General features: G+C 45.9%; 1 long non-coding RNA gene across 1 annotated transcript; it reads left to right on the top strand.

The window, feature by feature from the left end:
- Nucleotides 1-1,369: 1,369 nt before the first annotated feature.
- On the top strand, nucleotides 1,370-10,381 carry LOC120850621. The gene is made up of 3 exons (XR_005718194.2): nucleotides 1,370-1,403; nucleotides 3,762-3,829; nucleotides 10,344-10,381. It is a non-coding gene; the product is annotated as an uncharacterized LOC120850621 (long non-coding RNA).
- Nucleotides 10,382-11,560: the final 1,179 nt, after the last annotated feature.

Here is an 11,560-nt window from a genome sequence, read left to right as displayed (position 1 = left end):
CAGCATGGTGACGTAGTCTCTCCGACACGATACGGAGCGACCGGGCTCGAAGTCAAACGGCTTCGCCCGGAGCGTTCTCGGCTTACGCCTTCTCGGGGGAGGGAAACCAGTGGCTCCCACAAAGTAAACCAATTCACAATACCACCAGTGGCATACATCGTGCCAAGCATTAGTGCCGCATGTAGCACAAAAATGTCCTAACTAGGGAAGCAAACTTAATCGATCGTGTTGATTAAAGCACTTAAGTACGGGAGAAATTACCAATCAGAAGGTCACCCGAAAGGGAAGTTTTCTCGCTGAACGAATATGACTTTTTATTGGGCGTTCCGCAATGTAAGGCCGAAGACACTCACTCCGTGATCGGTACAGAAGCATTTGCTTAGCAGTCGGTCGTGCGTGCTAAAAACAACAAAAACAAAGGTGGATTAGAAACGCGATAGATTCGCCTTTGCACGGAGTACTTACACTCAAAATCGTCTCAACATAAAGCGACTATGGCCCACCTTGCTAGCAGCAATCTTAAAATTTATTCGTGTAGTCGTCGCAGCCGTGCACCAACCGAAAGCGTTGCTGCAAGCCCTTCCGCCGTCAACTTTGAATCGCTGTTGAGTCTGAAGAACTGCTCTATGAGGTCCATATCCAGCCACTGAGCACATACACAAGCACAGGAAATAATACTCGGTTCCAAGTACAAGCGAAGAACCCGGGGCGGAAAGCCCTGAATGCCGAACGATCTGCGTCGGGCGACAGCGGCTGACTGCGTAGTACACAGGTTGCGCTCCTTCGACGCCTGCATCGCTGCGGCGGGTGGTCGTAGCTGGTCGTAGCAGATCGTGTCACCTCTGTTGCTCGTACCGAAACACTAGAGCCGCGTAATATTCTTGCTGCCGAAGTTTATAAGCCTACGTTCGCGGCCAACGCATATACACAAAGCCACCGCCCTGACCGCCCAGCGAACCTATTCCCCTCGTTCTCTTTCGGCGACCGGCCGCCAGGGCGGTGACACCGTCGCTGAAACTCCTCAATACTTCCCAGTTGTCCGTCTTCGAGAGCCGGCACTGCGGCCCGCCGAGCCGGGTTGTCGCCCGTCATTCAGAGCTCGCAGTCGCTGTCCGTGTCCAGGCCTGCGGATCGTTCTCCCCACGCCAGCGCTGCGTAGGCAAGCTGTTCCGGGCTATCACAGCCCGAGTCTCGCTGCGGAACCACTCCGGGATCGTCATGGCCTAGGTCGGTGTGGCCAGGGCTCGCCGTTTCCGCCGGTCCTGATCTGAACCTCGCTGGCGAAACGCTCCAGGAGTCGCCATGAGCCAGACCAGCCAGAACGGCTCCATCGTTCCTGCGCGGCCCCAGCCTGGTGCGGCACGCTCTTCCTGTTTCCTCGCGCTCGCCCCCGGCTAGAAAATGTGAGTAATTAGAAACATACTCTGCATGCTAGAGAACAGTATGCACGTTACAATGGCCGTACCGTGATATGCAAGCCTGGTGTGAAAAGGTGACAGGCAACAAAGTGCACATGTGAGAAGGATATTTACGCTTCACTTGAGCTTTTTCTAGAGAAAAACTTACGCATCCTGTTTTCTGCATGCCGTCACATTTGTTACCAGATTCAGCGTTAAATTTTGTTGCCGAAACAAACAAAGCTTTATGTGGTGCGAAAATTTACTACTAGAGAACTCGCAGGTTTGGAAGGTTTTGGTTACGACCGCACGTGTGCCGAACGGCTATGCGCACATACAACTACGACTGCCGGGACGGGCCTCTCGCTTCTTGAAGGCCTGATCGCCTGATTCTGGTCGTCACAGCGAAGCAACAATCGGCCCAATTGTTCCTATTGTATTTCCCTATGTGGTGTCTATAGTATGTTGCAACCTAAGAACGAAGGGCGAGGGTAAGACGGGCCGGGGAGGAGGAAGCAGGCGGAACGCTAAAGAGAGAAGGAGGTTTTCCCCTCTCTTCTCCACTGTTCCGTCTGCTTCCTCCTCCCCGACCCGTCTTACCCTCGCCCTTCGTTCTTAGGTTGCAACGGACTATAGTGACTCGTAGAACAACTTGTATAAAACTGTTATTTTGCTGAGTAGTCTGCAAAACAAGTTCGTCGGACCACTTTCCAAGCCTGCACATCTATTTTCGTTCACTTCAACAGCAACAATTACTGTAGAATTTACTTACCTGATGCATCACACTGCAGTGATCCACTTCTGTTGCCGTGTCACTTCCGAAAATCTCGAGGGGAAGCGGTATAGTTTGACGCTTGAGTCGCCTTCGTGACTGTGACAGTCTTTCACGCAGCAGCAGCGACATTCATTTTTTGGGGGAACCCTATCGAACCCCAGCGGGTTCCTGTGGCATCTCTCTACTCCTATAGGAGTAGGCAAGATGCTACAGAAACCCGCTGGGTTCATGGAGACGTGAAGCCGGGACTTACTTTTAAGAAGAACGGTTCCCAAAAAGGCTGACGCCGATCCAAAATGCCACATTCACACTTGGTTTCTAAATGCACCCGCCTGCAGTCCTTGCGATCCGGGCTGTCCTGGCCTACCCAGTCTTTTATTTTGCAGCCGCTAGATGGCGCAATACGTAGTGACAAATTGCATTGCCGGTTAATATTTGGGTCACTTGGAGTGAGGGGAGTGGGTGGAGTGGAATGGGGGGAAGAGATTTGTATTATCGAGATTCTGCTGAGTCGTTGCCCAAGACGCCTCCGACTGTACGTTGCAAATCTTAATTTGTTTTTCATCTGTATAAAAGCAGATATTAATTTACTGACAGGATGACAGTGCTGGTGGGCCGAAATCTAATTATGTATTTGCAATCTGAACTGCTGAGAATGTAGTTGCAGTTAGTGACAATCTCAATTTAGTGGAGCAAGTCAATTGATTGTTCAGGAGAGGCTCTGCCCAGTACTGTTATTCACATGCTTCAGGCCCTTCTACCGTTAAGAAAATAGTGTTTCACCCTCTTTGCACACAGGAGCAGAGGGATCAAAAGTCGCTTTTTTAGGGGCAAGAAAACATTGTCATACCACTATAGCCAGACTTTTAACTCAACAAATGGAAGACATAATTTCATGACTTCTTTATGCAGCGTAGCACGATACAGTCATTGCTTACCTGACAGGCGAGTAGTTGTAATAACGAGAGTTGGTAAGGTTGCCAGTATCCCACATGAATAAATACTATCTTAAAGGCGTGATTTCAAAAGGTAGTGTTCATTTATTAAGTGCATAAAGCAGCTTGGCTGCGGCAACATCATAAGCAACAATACCACCTTAATGGTAGTGACCACAGCCCTTGTGTTACCTTAATAAAAGTACCGCAAGAAAGAGCTGACGTTACCTGTAAAGGTTTGCATTGTCATAAATCAAGTTAAAGCGATTTGCTAATGGTCTGAAAATCCTAAAACAAGTGAAAGTGATTTACTGGTGGAGTGAAATTACGAAACATTTTGAGGGCATGCATTGCTGAAATCTCACCCTATTAGCAACTGTAGCAAACATTTTGTTTGGGAATATGCATGCTTCCTGCTATTACTGCAACAAAGAAATGGGGTTCAATGTTTTGACTAACATAGCTCCTGAGCAAAGGGCTAGATTGACGTTGTGAAGGAATATTGTGCTTTATACTGCATTGCACGTCATTTTGAATATGTTGTGCGGCTATCTTTTTCTTTATTACAGCTACAGTATGTCCTAGCGTATAAACAAATCAAGATTTTGATGTTACTCGTCGCTCTAACCTTTAATTTGCTATCCTGTGCTGCAGTGGCTCCTCCACCTGGTGAGACCGTGGCCTCCTCTTGGCCACCTCTCTATGCTGTCCAGGATCGTGAGGTACGTATCTGGGCCTACAAGACATTTTGTCTATTGTTTTCACTTCATTGACTTGTTCAGGAGAACAGACTAATGGCAGAAAAAACAAGGACACAAACAGGCAGGCACACAAAAAGGCAAACACAGGTACTGACTTAAAGGTGCACTAAAGATGTTTCTCAGATTGTCTGTTCTTGGTGATAACTCATTCGACAGGCTCTAAGCATCCTAAATATCCAAAAAATGATGTTCGTTCCATTCCTATTTTCCTTCTAAAAATAAAAATAAAAGAACATACTTAAGTCTTGCCATAGGACGAGCAGGTGAACTATCTTTGAAAAAGTGTACATGCGGATGACAGTGACATCAGTGCTATCTGGTAGCCGTGTCCCACATATTACAGTTTAGCAGTGCCAATAATACCTATCCAGAGGTTAGTAAGCTAGCCCGCTTCACTAGTATAGACTAGCAAAGAAGATAGAGTATGGATGGATGGTAAGGGCTTATACCCTTTGTAACGGGCGGCAGCTTGTGCCACCTAGCCTTACATTTCGTCATCCCTTCTTTTTCGTTTTTTTTAATTGTATAAATTTTGTTCTAACACAACCCCACCCCCCTTTTTAAAGTGATTATATTGCTTATTTATATCATTTTGTTTATCCTTCCCTAGATCTTTTCCACCAATCTCCTCTTAGTTACCTCAATTCTTTCTCTATCCATTTGCCCATCCATGTCTAGAAAACCCAGTGCCCCCTCCAAATCCGTAGTTATCCGCTCAAGAGGGTGGGACGAAGCCCCGTGCGCATGTTCTATTGTTTCCCTTTCGCGGTTACATACGTCGCACAGAGCGTCCACTTCCTGGAATTTAGCCCTTTACGTTCTCGTTCGTAGCACCCCCGTTCTAACTTCAAACAACAAAGAGCTCCCCACTGAATTATCATACAGCTGTTCCTTCTTTATTTTTTTATTTTTAAGCCCTGTATATTGTTAAAGCTGATTTCCCCTGCATTCTCTCTTCCCACAATTTCCTTTCTGTTTCCTTTACTCCCTTTTCTTCTGATATGCTCTGATCAGCTCCATCTCGTTGAATGTACTTAAACATCAGCTTGCGGGTTCGGTTTGTCCACTTAGTGTTTAGACTTTTTATATATAGCGACTTGTACACTTTCGCTGCCCACCGTGTCTCCTTCAATTTCACCTAGTCTTATTTCAAATTTAACTTTACTTATCGCCTCTCTACTCGAAAGATGCCCAACCCATGTCCCCCTCTACTCCCTCATTTGTAGTACTCCCGTGTGCCCCCAATGCCAACCGACCCACACTCCTTTGCTGTATCTCTAAACCTGCCTGGATTTCTGACCTTGTACACAATACCGTATTCCCAAATCACAGTCCTCGCACCATGACTCCCTTCCTTACACCCCTAACGACTTCACATCTATTATAGTTCCATAGTCCCAGATATTTGTACTTTTCTATGTGTTCTATCAATGTGTCCTCTATCTCAAGGGGTTCCCCCTTCTCGTCTTTATAACCGACTGCGATTATACCCGACCTGTCCCTACTAAATTTTAGTCTTAAATTGTCCCCTTCTCTGCTGCAAATCCTGATGAGTTCCCGTATTGTGTCACGACTTTCTGATACTAGTTCAGTGTCGTCTGATACATTAACCGTGGCAATATTTGATTTACTTTATGTCCTTCTTTCATGTTAGTCAGATCAAAACCTAGGTTGCACTGTTCTAACTTTTTCCCATCTCACTGAGGTATATCATAAAGAGCAGGGGAGACAATGGCCAAACCTGTCTGAGATATCTTTTTATTGCTGCTGGTCTTGTAGTTTCGGCTTCCCATGTTATAATCACCCCTATTCTCCGTATAAACCCATTCTAGAAACTTAACCGTGGTTCCCTCTAGCCCATATCCCTTCAATTGGTTCCAGAGTTTTTCCTGATTCACATTGTCATATGCCCCTTTGATGTTTAAAAATGCTACCCATAATGGCCTTTGACTTGTCATTGCTATCTCTATGCACTGAGTGATTATGAATAAATTTTCATCCAGTCGTCTACCTTTCGTGAAACCATTTAAGCTCCCCCAGAATCTGTTTTCTCTTTGCCCATTCTTCCATTCTTCTTTTTACAATTTGCATAGCTAGTCTGTATATTTCTGAAGTTACTGTGATTGGTCGGTATGATTTGACACTCTCTTTTTCTCCCTTGCCCTTATATAATAATCTCATCCTGCTCAATTTCCAGTCCGCTGGGTACCTCCCTCCCATAAGTATCTGGTCAATCACCTGCCTTAGTTTCAATTTGCTTGTTTTGCCTAGAACTTTTATCAATCTCATTGGTATGCCGTCTGGACCTCTTTCAGTGCCAGCCAGAACCTTTCCTTCTACTTTTTTCCCATTCCTCTGTGGTCCTTTCCTCTTCCTCACTATGATCCTCCGCGTGTGTTCTGTAGACGCTACCATTCCCTACGACCTGATTTGATTCTAACTCCGAAAATACTGCTTCGATTGTATGTTTAATGTATTCTCCTGCCTCATCCCCTTCTACCTTTGTCCCTTCCTGTGTTGTTAGTGCCTGCTGGTACGCCTCGGTCATTTTTCCCTGTGCACTGATGTGTTTCCAGAATCTTTTTGCCGCATTCCTATCCTTTTGGCTTATCTCTACCATCCACTGGACCCCTGCTCTCCCAATTTTGGCCTGTATTAATGCTAATGCCTCCTGCTTTCTTTCCAGAAATTCCTCCCATTTTGTCGCTACTTCGGCTAGTGTGGCCCCCTTTTTCTTTGCCCATCTGTGTTCTTTAGATGCCGCTTGGCGTCTCGATATTGCTGCCTTAACCTCTTTATCCCACCAGCTTTTGGGCTTGCGTTTTAGTTTTCTTCATCCTTGTTTGATTCAATATTTCTCTAACTCTCTTTTGAAAACACTTAGTCTTCATATGTCCATTCTCTTTCCGGTTGCTTGGATACAATGTTCTCAATCTGCTTAGATGCCTCTTGTAACTGGTTAACATTTAAGTTATTCCTACCCTCTTGTTTTTGATTTTGCATTTCTGGTTTTATTGTGCCAAATCTGATTTTGATTCTCTTATGATCGCTCCCCAGACCTTAGACCTACATACCTCCTAATCTGTTGTATATTTTACGTGACATTAAACAGTAGTCAATAGTCGAGTGCGAGTTCTTTCTTTCCCATGCTATTTTTCCATCACATTTCACCTGAGCGTTAACCCATTAACCCATTAACCTTTGCAGAACGCCTCTAACATCCTCCCTGTTGTATCTGTATGTCCATCAAAGTCTTCCAAATATGCATTCACGTCCCCCAAGATAATTATTTCCTTTCTAGTGCCAATTTCCCTAACATCTCCTGATATACATGTCAAGTGTTCTGCATTTTCCTCCCCTGCATCACCGCCTGTTTTTAGATAAACAAAACCCAGGGTTGTGTCCAAACGCTCAATATTGCCTTTGACCCACATGTGTTTCCTGCAGCCCTCTTGTTCCCTTTCCCATCCCTGAACCTTATCTAACACCCCTAATCCCCCTCCCTTGCGTTCCCCATTGGCCCGGTTGCATCCCATCCAATGATATCCCGGTATGTATGGTGGTTCTTCCATATGCCTGAGATGTGTTTCTGCTAATCCATACCCTGCAAAGTTGTCGCTTTCTAATCGCTCCTCAATCTCCTCCCACTTTATTCTGTTCCTGCCCTCCTGCATGTTTATGAAAGCTGTTTCTTTTTCCTAGTCCTGCAAGCTTCCTCTCACCCTCCCAAGCACTCCCTCCTGTATCTACATTTTGGCCATCATTTACACCGGCGCCCTCAGGGCTCCGGGGCTCCGCAAAAAATGTATGATGTGGCATCCAATCCTATCGCCTGCCGTGCTCCCAGTGGTTCCACGTAGTGGATTCCCATTTCAAAAGGGTCGGAGCGAGCCTCGTACACCGCCCTGTGTACTTTCATTACTCCATACTCAAATCGTCGGCTCAACCCCCTTATCACCCCGTTAGCTTCCACCACCCACTTCTCTGTCTGCAAAGACTGTCCCCAGACCTCAGGGACGGTGCATATTTGCACATGCACAGTCTCAGAGACCTCCCTCAGCTTACGTAACCCCAACTCTATCTGCCTGGCGAGGTTCTGGCTCCGTCCCTTTAACACATCATTTAGTCCTGCGTGTACAAACACTAGGTTCTCTCCTTCCCTGTTTTTCCACACCTCCACCTTCGCTTTGGCCATAGCATCTACCATGCGCTTTCCTGACTGAGCCATACGGTTACCCTCCCATCCCCTTTCACCCTGTCCAGCAGCCCCTCCTTAACCCTTGTTATGTATGAGTCTCCTACCACCAGCACCCTCTTAACCCCCGACTGCCTGTCTTCACCCCCTCCAGCTCTCTGTGCTTTCTCTGCCTCAAGTTCTGCTGCCTTTCTCAAGCCCTGCTGTACTGCAGTACTATACAGCTGTGCAGGCTCCTTTCCTACACAGTCAATCCCCTCGTCACTATTTAACTGGCCCCCTTTGTCTGCCCCCCCCCTCGCCGTCTTCTCTGCCACCTCACCCTTTTTCTTATTAACTACTCCTGTCAGTTGCTGCACCATCTCCTCATACTTCTTCTTATGCTCTTCCCACTCCGCCTTCCACTCTTCCCCTAAGCTCCCCTACCTGTCGCTCAACCTCGGCTCTCTGTTCCTGTTATCGTCTCAGCTCTCCCGCCACGCTCCCTACCTTACTTTCCCATTCCCTGGTCATCTCCACCACATCCGCTTCGCCCCTCTTATTCATATCTCCGACCTGCGCCTCGAGCTGAACCCGCTTCTCCCGCTCTACCCGTATCTCCCACTTCGACTCCTGAACCGTATCCGCCCATTCCCTTCCTATTCTCCCAAAACCAAGTTCTACCTTCTCGCAACTCCGGCAGGTAAAGTTGCTCTCTTCGGCATCTGTTACAGTTTTGAGCTCCAACTCCATCATGCAGCACCAACGGCCACACTCTTCAGATCCTACATCAGGTCCCCCTTTTACATTAGCCTGCGCATTTTTCTTCCTTCGCATATTCACCATTGCCTACGGACACACAGCGCGACCCCACGAAAAATATCGCACCAAAACCAAAAAAGCCTGGGTAACGTCTCTGTCCACAAAACCAACTAGCCCGCCAAAAGTTTCAAACGTGCAGGTGGTTTGGTCTTGTGACCCTACCTAAAAAGCCTGCTGTAACCCCACTATCCTATCGCTACTTTAAAAACTGCTTTCTGCTACCTCATAAAACCACCAGAGTTAGAGCAAAAATGCTTTACAGCAGGGTGGTAAACCTGGAGGATCAACCCCAATGGGGTGTGCCCGCGCAACAACACCAATGAAGCAGATCCAACAAGCAAGCCTATCCTATCGTTACTTTAAAAAGTGCTTTCTAGTACCCATAAACACACTCGCAAATAAACTAAATACACCAAATATTGCTTAGCTTCGCAGGAGCTCTGGAAAACACGTCCTCTTTGTCAGCTGATAAGCAGCTGACTGGTGAGACATATTGATGCCTATTTCGGAACACAGAAAGGGAGGGTAGTGAGCTTTGGTAATAGCACACTCATTCGTGTTTTCTTTTTCATGTCTTGTCATGAAGTGGAGCCAAAGGTTTTTTGTTTTTTATTCACATTGCTCGGCTGCCCGAGGTTGCAAATATTCGTACAAAACATGGGAGTGCACAGCAGTATACTTCTTTCATACTTGGCGATGTCGAATTTAAAAATTGTCAAATGGTTCATTAAAGTCAAGCTTTCATGAAACAATTTTTTTATATCATTATTAGTATTTGATGTGTACAGCAATAATGGACCTCCTTTCTTAATGCATATTCCAAAGCTGAAATTACTTCTCTTAAAGGGGCGCTCGGGAGCTTTCTAAGACGGCCTATTTATGGCCGTAACACATTCTATGTGCTCTAAGCATCCCAGATATTTAAGTTTAAATCATGTGCAGCTTAGTTCAGTAATAAAAATGTGATAAAAGATAGCCAATCTCAGACATACAAATGGCGGCACTGAACCCGGCCGAATGTAGGTGAGGAACGAACGGGGCTCATCAGACAATCACAAGCGATAGCTTCACGTCCGGACAAGCAGCCAACCAGCCCTGCTCGTCTGCACAAGAGGCCCTCGCTTGCAATTGACTGACAAGTGTCTTTCGCCGTTCCACCCTATTCACCTTGATTCGGTTCAACCGCATTCGCTATCTTTGATCACATTTTTTAATGGTGAAATAGGCCACACAAGATAGTAAGTTTTGGACTTGTGGGATGCTTAGAGCACATAGGTTGAGTAAGGAACAGAAATAGGCCATCCTGGAATACTGGAGAGTGCCCCTTTAATTTATTTCATTTTTTTATATATATCTGTAGTTCAGCATTTCAGTGAAACAAAGCAGGAACATGATTGCAGACGAAAGTGGAGAGTCCATTTGTGTTGCCTGTATTTCTCCACTTTTTGTGCATTTTCTTGACAGTGTTACTCACTGCAGATTCATCTTGGACCTGGCATCAAAATGCGAGAAGCAGCATTTACACACGCCGTGGAAAAGGCTGCCACTCCTGGCCGCTCTCTCAGAATGGTCAGCCGATCGCTGTGGGAGCCTGCGGAGCTCTGCGACAAGGGTGTGTCAGGGCAAGCCTGCAGGCGTCTCGTCTAGGAGGGTGTGGTGGGAAAACAGCCCCTACCACACCAGGTGGGTATTTCTGATCAACCTGGAAGGGCACAGCACCTGTTGTGGCTGCTGTGCTTAGCTCTGAACAACAAAAAAAAAATTTGGTTATGGGGATATTTATACAGCGTGTAGTTGGTCTGCCATTAAAGTTGCGACGAGTCACACGCTGTAGATGAGCTGCGTGTGACTCGTCGCAACTTTAATGGCAGACATAATGTTTGTATAGTGTGAGTTATGATTTACTATAATTTGAGATTTTTATGAACTTATTGTTGATTTTGCCTTGTGCAGCACACATGTACAGTGAGAGGCACTAAAAGGTCAGACAAGGTGAATGTGGACAGAGCAGGAAAAATGCCACTTGGGGTGCAGCGCTTTCTTTGCTCACTGGGAGCGAGGCCACGATGTTCGATCTGCAGTCAAACCTTATATTATCGAACCCGGTTAATTTAAGGGCACATGGTAAGGTAAACTTGAAAAAAAAAATCAATTTTGGTTTTTTCGCAATTTGAAAAGTTTAGTTCTTTCTGCACATTTTCCATTGTCCCAGTGTTTTTGTAAAGCTATATTTCGGGCTGAAAATCACTTCTTCCGAAAGCAAGTAGCAGGTGACTACGCCTCCTTTTGGGATACACTCCCTGTTTATCGATGAATTCTCCAACAAAACAAAATCAACACAAGACCTAAAAGCTTGTCCAGTAACAGATAATCTAAAAAAATATTTAGAAACTATTGCATAGCTTTTTTTCAACCAAGACAATCACGAGACGCTGTGCACGTTTTTCCCAAGTGTGTAACGTGTGTACATTCAAGTGTTTGTGTTTTCATAACGACAAAATGGCGCCATTGAATGCTGTTCCTTTATTCAATGGTGGCAGCATTGCACTAGCCAATGTTTTGAAGTTTTGTGGATGGAACCCTGTTTGGAAAGCCATCAAGTGGCTGAGGGAAGTTGACATCACTCTAATATACTTTATGGACCAAGCGACATGGCAGGTCACAAAAGAGGCTCGGCAAGCAAGGCGATAAGCCTA

The sequence above is a fragment of the Ixodes scapularis genome, unplaced genomic scaffold (genome assembly GCF_016920785.2).
Source record: "Ixodes scapularis isolate PalLabHiFi unplaced genomic scaffold, ASM1692078v2 PGA_scaffold36__2_contigs__length_168772, whole genome shotgun sequence".
Taxonomy (NCBI): Eukaryota; Metazoa; Arthropoda; class Arachnida; order Ixodida; family Ixodidae; genus Ixodes; species Ixodes scapularis.
This window is presented reverse-complemented; position numbering and strand designations above follow the sequence as displayed.